The 15,042-nt window shown below is 43.2% G+C and overlaps 1 pseudogene; it reads left to right on the forward strand.

Annotated features, from left to right (window-relative positions):
- The first annotated feature begins 11,422 nt into the window (after positions 1 to 11,422).
- Positions 11,423 to 15,042, forward strand: part of LOC138765471 (zinc finger protein 585B-like) — a 70,460-nt pseudogene continuing 66,840 nt past the window's right edge.

A 15,042-nucleotide genomic window follows, 5' to 3' on the forward strand; every position in this document is an offset into this window, starting at 1 on the left:
TACAACTGGGACATTGCCCTCCATGCACGTTGTCCTCAGAATGGCAGCAGTTGAATGCAGATTAGCTAAGAGTGTGTGGAGAAGGATGCAAGGGACCTTGTCACGATTCATCCCCAGCAGAAGCGCGACAGAGGACTCTGATCTACAGGCTGTTCCTGGGGACACGCTCTGAGTCTAACATCCAGAACTGTTGGAAGGCCATCTACTCGGTGAATTATGCACTTTGGTCGGCCCGAAACCTGTTGTTCTTTCAGCAGATGGAGATGTCAGTGAAGGAAATCTCCCGACTGGCTCATTCCAGGCTGCGGGAGTATGTACTGAGGGATGCACTGAGACTTGGTGCAGCCAATGTGATGTCACTGCAGGGAAGGACCACGGTCTAGAGTCCTCCCATTACTGGGAACTGAGGGGCTGAGACCAAGGGGAAGCTCCTCAAACAACAGAGGGGGAGTAATAACAAGGTGCCACAGTGATGATAATGGGATATGGAGAGAAGAATGTAAAATGTACAATGATGAGAATGTATCGATATGATTGACACAATGAATATAAACAGTCTGGAACAGTTTTCTTATATTGTAAATAATTTATTGTGAATAAAGTATATTTTTGGAAAAAAATCTTTCATATTGTCCCCAAAAGATCCCTCCTCATCCTTCTTAACTCCAATGAGTACAGGATGAGGCTACTCAATCAAACCCCCCACCACATTGGAATCAACCTGGTTCACCTTCTTGGCACCGTCTCCAAAACCAGAATGACCACTTAAAGAATCTCAGAGGAATTGGGACTAATGGTGTTTCTGTTGAGAAGATGAAAGAACTTGCTCACTACTCCACTACTCACACTGATATAATCGGAGAGTCTGTGGTTCTTTCCTCATCTACACCTTCTAGTTGGCCATAACTCTCAAAACCAATATTGAAGGACAGGCCTTACATTCTTCACCTAATTCATCTTCTCACAAAGCTTTATGTCCCATGTGCAGGTTTCAAGGCCTAATGGACCCCATAAATCAGGACCTTGACTTGCTGATCTTCCCAGTTAACAGGCTGCTCATTTTGAGGACTTTGAGCAGACAACTCCATTTTAAACAAAAAGATGTGTCATTAACCCTCTCATTACACAGGTTCAATTTTATTATCATCTGACTGATTTAATGAGAACAGCTTTTCCCTTGACCAAATTATTTATTGAAATTTAGACCTATGCAGTAATAGGTCCTTTCGGCTCAACACCCCAATTATACCTAATTAACCTACAAACCATGCATATTTTGAAGGGTGGGAGGAAACTGGAGTACCTGGGTTAAAGCCAAACAGACACAGGGAAATCATACAAACTCCTTCCAGACACCGCAGGATTTGAACCCTGGTCCTGATTTCTGGCACTGTAACAGCATTGTGCTAAGTGCTATGCTAACTGTGCCACCCAGCTATGAATATTTATGTATAAATATTTTGAAATGATTTATTCGGTAACAAGGTACTCCTTATTAATCTCTGAACCTGCAGGAAGAAGCTATTTCCCAGCCTGGCAGCCCTGATACCTGATGGAAGTGGGTCAAAGATACTGACAGCTGGAGAAACTCAGCAGTTCAGGCATCATCAGTGGAAGAAAAATAATTGTGAGCATTTCAGGCCAGAACCGCTCATCGAGACTTGGTAAAGGGGTTTGGCTCAAAACGTTGGCTCCACACTCCAGCACTCTCTAGTATCTCGGCTATTTTTGTTAAATCATTTATTGTCATCTGGTTAAATTACAAGGACAACCTGACGAAACATCATTCTCCAGTCCTCGGTGCAAAACACGGAGACACATAACCAGACATAACACACACACAGATAAATAATACATATGGAGGACAAGTATTTCATCCACACAAATAAATAAATAACTACATAAGGTTTTGTACAAATAAGAGACTCGGGTGGTTAGTATGAGCGGTTCCTTTGGTCGTTCAACATTCTCACTGACCGTGGGACGAAGCTGTTCCTCGGCCTGGTGGTGCTGGCTCTGATACTCGTGTATCTCTTCCCTGACGGGAGCAGCTGAAAGATGTGTGCAGGGTGGAAAATGTCCCAGTCGATTATGTCATTGGGAGAAAGGGAGACTCCAGTGATCCTTTTTGTCTCTTATGGTCCTGTGGATTAATCTCTGATCCATTTCTCTGCAGCAACTGTACCACAGTGTGAAACAGCGAGCCAGGACACTCTCGATAGAGCTCCTGTAGAAGGTTGACATAATGGTCTTGCCTGCTTCAGTCTTCCCAGGAAATACAGTCGCTGTTGTGCCTTCCTGACAAGTGAGATGTTGAGTGTCCACGATGGTCACGAGTTAAGTGTGTGACTGTGTGTGCTCTCACCGTGGTCTGGAAAAGCCCTGTTACATCTGGTTGTATATGTACAGATGGATGTTCATGAAATAAAGTGTAGAGAAAGTAGAAAGCTGCTTCTTGGACTGTTTATCACAGTCTACCACAGAACGCTAATGGGAGGGGGTGTCATAGAAACCCTCGGACATGCTCTATGAGGGCATACATCTCAGACAGCACTAGGGCCCTGTGGATGCCTGAGAGCTCCTGAAGGATACCAGGGTGAGGGTGCGTGATCCGAGATCAGATGCAGATGCCGAAAGGGACTTCACAGGCATGTGTAGTACGTGCCTCCCCGACAGGCGGCAGGTAGGAAGGCAGCACAGGGGAAGAGCTTCCATCAGCGTGGAGACTGAGGCTGGTTCAACAGGCCATTGGGACTGAAAGTGGATGTGATGTCATGTTCCGCTGCATGGACCCATCCCGCCTCGTGCTGCTCACCCATGACCCCTAACAATTTCTCCTGCTTTGTATTGTCAACCTTGCCGTGATGCATTGTTGGCGACAGGCATGTGTGTTTCCCTGCTACTGGCACTGGAAGAGCAGTTCCAGTTGTGTGGGGGATTATGGGTAACAAAGACAGCCATTGATCCCGCTGTGACCATTGCTTTCTTTTTCTATTGCTAGTAGATGGAGTCCAGGAAGGCAGACAGGTGAATTGTGGCTGTTCAGTTCTGCAGACTTTGCCGGAATCCAAACCCTGGTAGGTAATGGTGACCATTGGAACTGACACAAAGCACAAGTAAGAAATATATAATAAACGCAAAAAACACTGGAACATTCAGCAGCGTCTAAAGCAGTGGTTCTCAACCTTTCTCTTTCCACTCACAATCCACGAAGTCATCCCTTCCTAATCCTTACGGGTGCTCTGTGCTTAGTAAGGGATGACTTGAAGTGCTTTGTGAGTGGGGGAAGTGAAGGTTGAGAACCTCTGGTCTAAGGGTTCGGACTCCATATGTTGACAATTCTTTGCCATTAATTTCCTCCAGCAGATTGGGTTTTGCTTCAGATTCTAGAATTTGACGTCTCTTGAACTCGAACCCTAACGTCTCCAGGTCCTTTTTGATTAACAGGGGAACTAAAACGTAAACTCTTTCCTGCTTTTGTTCTGATTCGATTTCCATCATCTGCAGAATTTTACTTTCCAAAAATAAGAAGTCGAATTTAAGCCTGAAAGAACAATTAAGATTCTTTCATTCAAGTATCTGAATAACTGTGGAAACAAGAGAAGTTTCACTTCTGCCTTTCTCTCTATTTAGAAAACTCATTGCAACTTCCTCTATTCTGAGGTGATCAGCTTTTCCACAGTCAAACCAGGTAATGGAAAGGCCTCATCCCATGAATTATTCTGGGATAATTCCCCAATTCATCGTCAAAATATCCAAAGTCATGCTGAAAGATTCCTGTGAAAGATCCCACCCCCAATGGCAGCACAGTGGGCTTAGTGGCCAGCACAATGGTGCCAACAACAAGGGTATAAATCCCGTGCTGTCTGTAAGAAGTTTGTACCTTCTCCCCATGTCTGCATGTTTCCTCTGGGTGCTACGGTTTCCTTTCACCTTTCAAAAATGTACAGGGTTTGTAAGTTACTTATTTAGACATACTACATGGTAACAGGCCCTTTCCTGCCCAATTGTGTACACACGATTGACCTACAACTCCCAATACGTTTTGAATGGTGGAAGGAAACCGGAGCCCATGGGGAAAACCCACACAGACACAGGCAGAATGTACAAACTCCTTACAGACAGCATGGGATTTGAACCCTAGTCCTGATTGCTGGTGCTGTAACAGTGTTGTGCAAACTGCTACGGTAACCAAGCCACCCCAGTCTCTTCTCCCACTCCAAAGCATCTACATCCCTCCTGTAACAAGGCAACCAGAAATGAATGCAATACTCGCTGCACAGTATTGGTTGATTTCAACAAACTCTTATGACCAGTTCATACCCATCACTGTCCACTTCAGTAGATAAGAGGGGAAAACTGGCAGTCGAGATACATACTTTTTTTAAAAATACTTTATTTATTCGTTCAAAAAACATATACAGCAATTAAACATAAACATGAACATATTTTTTATATATATAAAAAAAAGAAAAGAAAAGACCCCCCCCCCTTCAGCCAACTCTCCTCAGGAGAGCCATAAACAAGAAAAAAGAAAGAATATGAAAAAAAGTTAAATATACATATTAAAATCTAGTCAATATAAATTGAAATGTAAGTATTCTGAGTATAACAACCACTTATTAATATTTTTTTAATTATCATGTGAAACATACATAATTTTTCCCATTATTAAACAATATTTCATCTCATTATGCCATCTATTAATATCAATCATATTTGTATCTTTCCATATACTAGCAATACATTTTTTCGCTACGGATAAAGCTAAATATACAAAAGCAAGCTGAAACTTATCTAATCCCAAGCCTTTCAGAGGTTGCAAACTAACCAATAAAAATACTGTTGGATCTAAAACTAGTTTAATCTTATACAAATATTCTAAAAACAATTGAATTTTCTTCCAAAAAGATTGTATATGTATACATGATGAAACAGCATGAAAAAAATTCCAACTGTATCACACATCTAAAGCACAAATCTGATTCATTAAAACCATATTTTTTAAACTTTTACAGGTATCAAATATAATTGATGTAAAAAATTGTAATTAATCATTGCATAATGTGCATTTATCAATCTAGTTACACTATCATAACAAATATCTAACCAATCCTCTTCAGAAAATGTAAAACCATTATCTGCATCCCAACCCTTTTTATCCATTTAATTTCACACTATCCTTCACATTCAAATGTGTTTCTTGTAAAAAGGCAATATTAATTTTCATTTTCTTAATATACGCCGACTCGCTTTCATTTAATCGGACTATTTAATCCTCGAACATTAAAAATAGCAAACCTCAACTTCGACATATCTATTATTACTAAATATCTTTATATAAAAACTCAAATCAACGTATATAGGCCCTCCAATAAAAAAAATCATAAATTAAAAACTAAGAAAAAAGTTTAAAAAAAAATTTAAAAAAACAATTAAAAAATCCCCCCCCCAAAAAAAAAACTACCAAAAGGTAGTAATCCCCGAAACAAAAATTGGATGTGGATCATCCACCACAGGCTGATGACTAGTAAAGAACTTAGTGCAAATCTCCCGCTCCCCAGCCAAACAATCAGTAACATCCAAGTATCATAATAACAAAAGAAACAATAAAATAAGAAAATTCTTCTTTTCATCCAAAAGACTCCAGTCTCGAAGATCCCATTTCGGAAGGAGGTGGACTCTTTCTTTTCCCATTTTTCCCATTTCTGCCATTTCTTCTGTTTCCAGAACTACCAATTTTTTCTTTAGGAGATAATGGTGGGCTACGTCTTTGTCCTCTTATATCCGGCAATGAGTCAACAAAAATCATTGCTTCACAATCAGTTTCAAAAAACCAAAATTGATAGTCTCCGTAAAACACATACAACACTGCAGGGTAACGAAAGGTAGACTTATAACCTTTACGCCACAAAACTTCTTTAACTGGATTAAATCGACATCGACGTTGAATGACATCTTGACTCAGATCAGGATAAAAAAAGACTCTGCTATTCTGAATCAATAATGGGGTTTGTTGTTGTCTCGAATTTTGAACTGCAAGTCGAAATATTGCTTCTCTATTCAAATAACTCAGACATTGAATTATTACCGGTCTCGGGTGTTGACCAGCTGAGGGTATTCTTCTTAAAGCTCTATGGGCTCTTTCCAGTGCCAATCCCCCAGAGAAAAATTCTTGCCCTAATATTTGCGGAATCCAGTCTTTAAAGAAACGAAGAGGGTCTTGTGGCAAACCAACAATTTTCACATTATTCTTTCTGCTTTGATTTTTCAAATAATCTATTTTTGAAAGAGGTCTATATGATGACGGTTTCAAAGGATGCTTTTTGTCAGAATCTCTTATTATTGCTGTCTTAAATGATTCAGGCAAATCATTCGTCTCTTCTACCTGTTCTAATTCTTCCATAAATGGAGGAATTAATAAATCTTTAAATGCTTTCTAGAATTCAAGGGGAAAACCAATCTTCTCCTGGAGACATTATTTTGTAATGAACTCAATGCTTTTTTACCAAAATTAAATACAGAAGATCAAAAGGTTAAATTTATTTGAGACAAAAATTCTTCTATTTTCAACTTTTAATGATTCTGACTGATATAAATTTTTATAAAACTCTGTAACAAGGTTGCTATAGCTACAGCTAGGTTATAGCTCTTGGTTATAGGCCTAAGGCTGCAGCGTAAATCCTGAGGAGAATAAAGACACATACACCAGTAGAGTGTATTCGACACTGAGTTTATTCAGTGGCAGCTCTGCCTTTTATAGTCAGGTCGACCGCGTCACCACTGGAGTGTGTCTTGAGTGGCCTGGCTTCTGATTGGTTACCTTGGATGCCGCACCGTGATTGGGCCCCCTGCCATCAACCAGCGGTGATTGGCCATGGAAACTGGCATTTCAGCCTGCACGATGCTTTGCCAGTCGCCGTGTTCAATGGCCAATTCCTGTATTGGCCTGAGACGCGGGCCGCTACACAACCCCCCCCAGAACCAGCGATCGGAGGACTGTTTTTATGAGGCTAACCCCTGTGCAGTGGGGTCAGTGATGGGTGAGTGATGGGCTGATCAAAGTCCCAGTAGGCCGGTTCAACTGGTAAAGTGTGAAAGTTGCTTCCCTGCTGCCAATGTCCAAAGCACAGGTGGAATCGTTGTGTCTAATGACACGGTATGACCCCTCATAAGGCCACTGTAGAGGTGGCCAGTGAGCCCCGCATCGAATAAACACGTATTTACAGTCAGTAATGTTCTTTGGGATGTAAGTGCAGGGTTGGCCATGGGTGTCTAGGTTTAGCATGGGCCAGGATGCCCAGGCACACATGTAGTTGGGACAATGAGGGTGCCAGACACTCCCCTGTCCTCAGGGGCCGTCACATATTCACCCGTTATAACGAGGGGTGCACCTTGGGTGCAGTGTGGATCCCTAACAGGACCCAAGGGAGTTTGTCAGCTTATTTAGATCCATTGAGCCATGCCATTAAGGCTGCCTTAAGGTGTCTGTGGAATCTCTCCACCAACCCGTTGGCCTGTGGGTGATGTGGAGTGGTGTGGTGTGGTGGAGTTAGGTCCCCAGGGCACGGGCTAAGGTTAGAAGTGAATTGAGCCCCCCTTCTGATGTAAGATGTTTGGGGATCCCAAAATGTGCTCACCAAGTGTTGAGTAAAGCCCATGCGCATGCTTCTGTGGAAGCCTCTGATAGTGGCACCATCCCTGGCCACCTGATTGACCATCGTGAGAAGGTAAAGTGTGCCTCTGTATACTGGTAGGGGCCCCACAATGTCAATGTGCACATGGCTGAAGCAGCGACGTGCTGGCTCAAATGACTGTGGTGGAGCTTTGATATGAGTCTGGATTTTGGATGACTGGCACTGAGTACAAATGCACAGGGTGATCTCTTTGTGGAGGCTGTGCCAGACATACCTGTTCACCACCATTTTGACCGAGTCGAAAACCTGCATCTTCCAATGCAGCCGGAATGATAGGGTGAGGTTTACCCGTCGAGATGTTGCAGAGTAGCGCGTGATTGCCAGGGGCGATTTGGATGTCCTCCAGTTGTAACCCGGTGAATGCCAGAATGTCAGGGTCTGCTTGCTGCACATCAGCCAGGGATAGGGTGGCGCACTGCCAAGATAGCCGGATGGGATAGGGCATCGGCCACCATGTTGGATTTGTTGGCTTTGTATGAAATGTTCATTGTAAATTCAGAAGTGTAGGACAGGTGACGCTGTTGCCTGGCTGACCACGAATCTGACACCTTACTGAAGGCCAAAGTAAGGGGTTTGTGATCCAATTTTGAACTTCCTGCCCTCCAGGAAGTAACGAAAATGCTGAATTGCCAGGTATAAGGCTAACAGTTCTCTATCAAAGGCACTGTACTTGAGCTCTGGTGGCTTGAGGGGTTCACTGAAAAAGGCCAGCGGTCACCATTGGCCATTCACCAGCTGCTCAAGTACATCCCCGACCACTGTGCTGTCATGAGGGTAGTTGGGGAGTCTGTCCGTGGGTGCACGAGGAGGGTGGTGTTGGCAGGGCTATTTTTGGTAGTCTGGAAGTCCTCGGTCAGCTCCTGAGTCCATTGTCTGTTGTTACTGGGTCCTACCCAGAAAGAGTGGTTTCATAATGCAGGGCTGCTGCAGGGATGAAGCAGTGATAAATATTGACCATACCTACAAACTCTTGTAATCCCTTCACCATCAATGGCCTGGGGAAAGAACAAATAGCATCCACTTTAGTGGGTGATGGTCTGGCTCCATGTTGGCCGATACAATGGCCCAGGAAGTCAATAGTCTCTCGGCCAAACTGGCACTTGGTCGAGTTGATGGTTTGGCTGAAATCGCTCAGCCTGGAGAATAATTGTTTTAAGTGGGCGATGTGCTTGGTGCGGGTGTGGCTGGCGATTAAAATGTTGTTGAGGTAGATGAAGGCAAAATTCACTGCCTCTGAAAAGTCTGAGCTGTGTTGTTTAAGATGAAGGGTATGTGGAAGAAATTCAACAATCCAAAGGGGGTTATGATAGCTGTTTTTGGGATGTGTTCAGGGTGGACCAGGATCTGGTGATAGCCCCTGATGAGGTCCACCTTTGAGTATATCCGTGCCCCTTCCCAGGTTAGCAGTGAAGTCTTGGATATGGGGCACGGGATATCTGTCTGGTATGGTGGCCTCGTTGAGGCAGCGGTCATCTCTGCACAGCATCCAACCACCCACTGCCTTGGGGACCATGCAGAGAGGGGAGGCCCAAGGACTATCGGAGTGCCGCACAATGCCAAGTTCCTCCATCTTTTGAGCTCATCCCTGTCTAGTTTGAGTTTCTCAGGGAGGAAACACCTTGTCCTGGCATGGAGGGGAAGGCCCTCTGTAATGATTTGGTACCTCACCCCATGTTTGGGTTCTGCTGAATGGAAATGAGGCGTGGTGATGGAGGGGAATTCTGCTAGGACCCGAATTTATTCATTGTCAGCAGTACTCATTGAGTGCAGGTGGGTCTTGGTGAATTCAGTGCCCTTGAGTGAGAGTGAGTGAAATGTCTGGCGAGCATCAGCTGGCACCACTTGATATCCACCAGAAGTGACTTGGCCCACAGGAAATCTGCACCCAGTAATGTTTATTGCACGCCCGCCAACGTAAACTTCCAAGTGAAATGTCTGTCCCTGAAGTGTAGGGGAATGCCGCGGGTGCCGAATGTTCAGATGTTGGAGCCGTTTGGCGCTCGGAGCTCCCGGCCCACTTTGCCACAGTGGGCTGCCAGGCTGGTCAGGGGAATGATGCTGTATTGTATCCCAGGGTCCACCAAGAAATGTGAGCTTGACAGGGAGTCTTGAATGTTTAACTGGCTATGCAGTTGGCCGGTCGTCACAGCCAATAATGATGGCCGGCCTAGGCAATTTCCTGGAATGTGCAGGGGGAGCATTATCGATGGGCCTTGGAATCCCACCATCGGTGAAAGAAACAGTACTGCTCACTGGTGGGGCATGGCGTTCGGGTGGTCTGTCGGTGGTCTTCCTGGTCGGGCACTTTTGATGCGGTGCTGTCACCTGCTCAAGCGAAGCGTAGGTGTCCCTCTTTGCCACCCATAGCAGGCCTGCTTAGGCAGCCATCTTCTTGATGTCTTCGAAGTCTTCCTCCATGGTGAGCAGCCAAATGTCCTTGGGCAGTCTCTCCAGGATAGACTGGGTCTCTATTCATTGGATTGTAGAAGGCTGAGGGGGGATTTGATAGAGGTAGATAAAATTAGGAGGGGAATAGATAGAGTTGATGTGAATAGGCTCTTCCCCTTGAGGGTAGGGGAGATTGGAACGATGGGTCATAAGTTAAGGGTTAGGAGGCAAAACTTTAGAAGTAACATAAGAGGAAGATTCTTCACTCAGAGTGACCTTCCAGAAGAGGTGGTTGCAACAGGGTCAATTTTGTCATTTAAGAGAAGGTTGGATGAGTACATGGATGTGAGGGGGTTGGAGGGTTATGGGCAGGAAGAAGGTAGGTGGAACTAGTGGAGTTCACTTAAATCAGTGTGGACTAAGGGTCTGAGATGGCCTGTTTCCGAACTGTAATTGTTATATGGTTGTTATATAGGATGCTGAAATTCAGTTCTAGGGGGGATAGAATATGAAGGCAGGAATGTAATGAATCTCTTGAAGAATTGGTGAGAGCACAGTTTTGGGCTCCATATCAAAGGAAGGGTGTGTTCACATTGAAGAGGAGCCCAGAGGAGGTTTACAAGGATGACCCCTGAACGTTCAGATTTTCATACAAGGAGAATTTGAAGGCCCTGGGATTGTACTCACCAGGGTTGAGAAGAATGAGGGCAGGGGTCTCACTGAAATGCATGGATTACTGAAAGGCCTGGATATAGTGGACATGGGGAGGATGTTTCCTCTGGTGGGGAATCTGCAACCAGAGGGGACAGCCTCAGGATAGAAAACATCACTTTAGAACAGAGAGGAGGAATTTCTTTACACAGATGGTTGTGAATTTGGGGAATTCATTACTATGAGCGGCTGCAGACATTTAAGGCGGCGGTAGGAGGGGAATCAAGGGTTGGGGAGAAGGCATGAGAATGGGTTGAAATGGAGAGTAAATCAGCCTTGATGGAATATTGGTGAGTTTGATGGGCTGAATGACCTAACCTGCTTATGATCTTTTTGTATTACAGCAACAGACATCACGTTCATGAACTTTGCAGCATCGAGAGAGGTTTCCTCACTTGGATTTTAAATCAGCCCCTGTGTGTCAGAGGGAACCCTCGCTCCTTGCACCTGACCTCCACTCTCTCCACTTGCATTTCCAAGGCAGGGATTTGCACACTGCCCATGAAGCACCCAATCAACGTAGGCTTCCCTCACCACACTGTCTCGTGCTCGGCAAAGGGTTCTGCAGCCACCGTTCTGAGCGCCACCCATGTGCCTTCCGGGGAATTGGCAATGCAGCCCTCATAATGTACTTGTTGGGAACTGAAGGTGATTCAACACCGGGAGCAGATCGCAGTACTGTGTCCTAGAATGGAGGGATTCCGTGGTTCCGGGGCTTGCAAAGCCCGGCTGGAGGACGCTCCCTGGGTCCCGGCCTAGTCCCAGCCTTGGTGTTGATTTAACCCGCAGTCCACCTCTCCTGGAGCCTCCATGGGGCTGAGCCCGTGCTGTGGGGCCAGGGACAGGAGTGAATCGATTTATCCCCTGGTCACATCCTTGTCACCACAGCGGTGAACCAGTTTCAGTGCTCCGACTGCGGGAAGAACTTTAAAAGGCTGAGTGATTTAAGGAAACACCAGCGGGTCCATACTGGGGAGAGGCCCTTCACCTGCCCTGAGTGCGGCAAGGGCTTCATCCAGACCTCTGACCTGCTCAGTCACCAGCGGGTCCACACCGGCGAAAAGCCATTCACCTGTCCCGAGTGCGAGGTCCTTCACCAAGTGGTCCAGCCTTGAGATACACCAGCGGATCCACACCGGGGAGAGGCCCTTCACCTGCTATGAATGTGGCGAGAAATTCAGTAAGTCTCACAAATTGAGGAGACACCAATGGGTTCACACCGGTGAGAGCCCCTTCACTTGTACCGATGGCGGCAAGGGCTTCAGTGAGCGATCAAACTTGCTGACCCACCAGAAGATTCACAGCAGCGACAGGCCATTCGTCTGCCCAGAGTGCGGGAAGGGCTTCACCCACTCCGCCAACCTGCGGAGGCACCAGCAGATCCACAGTGGGGAGAGGCCATTCGTTTGTTCAGACTGTGGCAAGGGCTTCAGCTGGAAATCAAACATGCTGATCCACCAGAAGATTCACAACAGTGACAGGCTGTTTGTCTGCCCTGAGTGTGGCAAGAGCTTTACACAGTCCTCAGACCTGCTGAGACACCAGCGGGGCCACACCGGAGAAAAGCCATTCGTCTGCCCCGAGTGCAAGAAGGCTTTCACCAGATGGTTCAGCCTTGAGAGACACCTGCAGATGCACAAGGGGGAGATGCCCTTCGCCTGCTTTGAATGTGGCAAGAAGTTCAGTGAGTCTATCAAGTTTTTTTAAAATTTTTTATTTTTCACACCATAAATCACATTAACCATGGTACACACTTTTTCCTTTTCACACATATACAGTGCCATTTTCTCCCCCCCCTCCCATCCCACCCTCCCTACCTCCCCCCTCCCGTCCATTTAAGGTATAAAATCTAGGATACATTAAACCAGTCAAACAATGTTGTCATTCAATAAAAATACACCAGAAATTCTACTGAGTCCATTCTTTTCATTTCCTTTTCCTTCCGTTAACTTAGGTAATGATTGTCCCCGGTAGGTTTTCGCTATTGTATTTAATGTAAGGCTCCCATATTTGTTCGAATATTTCAATATTATTTCTTAAACTGTATGTTATATTTTCCAATGGAATACATTTATTCATTTCTATATACCATTGTTGTATTTTCAAATTATCTTCCAATTTCCAGGTTGACATAATACATTTTTTTGCTACGGCTAGAGCTATCTTAACAAATCTTTTTTGTGCATCCTCCAAATCAATTCCAAATTCTTTGTTTTTTATGTTACTTAGGAGGAAGATCTCTGGATTCTTTGGAATATTGTTTTCTGTTATTTTATTTAATATCTGATTTAGATCTTCCCAAAATTTTTCTACTTTCTCACATGTCCAGATTGCATGAATTGTTGTTCCCATTTCTTTTTTACATTGAAAACATCTATCAGATACTGTTGGGTCCCATTTATTTAACTTTTGAGGTGTAATGTACAGCCTGTGTATCCAGTTATATTGTATCATACGTAACCTCGTATTTATTGTATTTCTCATCGTTCCGGAGCATAACTTCTCTCATGTTTCATTTTTTATCTTTATATTTAAATCTTGTTCCCATTTTTGTTTAGTTTTACCATTTGTTTCCTCATTCTCCTTTTCTTGCAGTTCAATATACATATTTGTTATAAATCTTTTGATTATCATTGTATCTGTAATCACATATTCAAGGTTACTTCCCTCTGGCAAACTCAAACTGCTTCCTAATTTATCCTTCAAGTAGGATCTCAATTGGTAATATGCCAGGGCTGTATCTTGAGTTATATTGTACTTATCTTTCATTTGTTCAAAAGATAAGAATCTATTTCCTGAAAAACAATTTTCTATTCTTTTAATCCCTTTTTTTCCCCATTCTCTAAAGGAAAGGTTATCTATTGTAAAAGGGAGTAACTTGTTTTGCGTCAATATTAGTTTTGGTAATTGATAATTTGTTTTATTTCTTTCTACATGAATCTTCTTCCAAATATTGAGGAGATGATGTAATACTGGAGAACTTCTATGTTGTACCAATTTTTCATCCCATTTATATAATATGTGTTCAGGTATCTTTTCCCCTATTTTATCTAATTCTAATCTCGTCCAATCTGGCTTTTCCCTTGTTTGATAAAAATCTGATAGGTATCTTAATTGTGCGGCTCTATAATAATTTTTAAAGTTTGGCAGTTGTAAGCCTCCTTGTTTATACCATTCTGTTAATTTATCTAGTGCTATCCTCGGTTTCCCCCCTCTCCATAAAAATTTCCTTATTATTTTCTTTAACTCCTTGAAGAATTTCTCTGTCAGTTGTATTGGCAATGCCTGAAATAAGTATAATATCCTTGGAAAAATGTTCATTTTAATGCAGTTTATCCTTCCTATTAGTGTTAATGGTAAATCTTTCCAATGCTCTAAATCGTCGTGTAATTTTTTCATTAGTGGATAATAATTGAGTTTATATAGTTGGCCGAGATTTTTGTTTATTTGTACACCTAGGTATCTTATTGCTTGCATTTGCCATCTAAATGGTGATTCCTTCTTAAATTTTGAGAAATCCGCATTATTCATAGGCATTGCTTCACTTTTATTTACGTTTATTTTGTAACCCGACACTTCTCCATATTCCTTCAATTTCTTATATAATTCTTTTATTGATAGTTCTGGTTCTGTTAAGTACACTATAACATCATCCGCAAATAAACTGATTTTATATTCCTTGTCTTTTATTTTTATTCCTTTTATATTATTTTCTGTTCTTATCAATTCTGCTAGTGGTTCTATAGCTAATGTAAACAATAAAGGTGATAGTGGGCATCCCTGCTGTGTTGACCTGCTTAAGTTAAATTGCTTTGATACATGTCCATTTACTGTCACTTTCGCTAACGGTCCCTTATATAATGCTTTAATCCAATTAATATACTTCTCCGGTAAACTGAATTTTTGCAATACTTTGAACAAATAATTCCATTCTACTCTGTCAAAGGCCTTCTCTGCGTCTAAAGCAACTGCTCCTGTAGGTGCTTTATTCCCTTCTACTGCATGAATTAAGTTAATAAATTTACAAATATTGTCTGTTGTGTGTCTTTTTTTGATAAATCCAGTTTGGTCTAAATTTACCATTTTCGGTACATACTCTGCTAATCTGTTTGCTAATAGTTTAGCTATTATCTTATAATCTGTGTTAAGTAAAGATATTGGTCTATATGACGCTGGTGTGAGTGGATCTTTCCCTTGCTTTCTCTTTCTCTTTGGCTTGGCTTCGCGGACGAAGATTTATGGAGGG

This window comes from Narcine bancroftii, chromosome 5, assembly GCF_036971445.1.
Source record: "Narcine bancroftii isolate sNarBan1 chromosome 5, sNarBan1.hap1, whole genome shotgun sequence".
NCBI lineage: Eukaryota > Metazoa > Chordata > Chondrichthyes > Torpediniformes > Narcinidae > Narcine > Narcine bancroftii.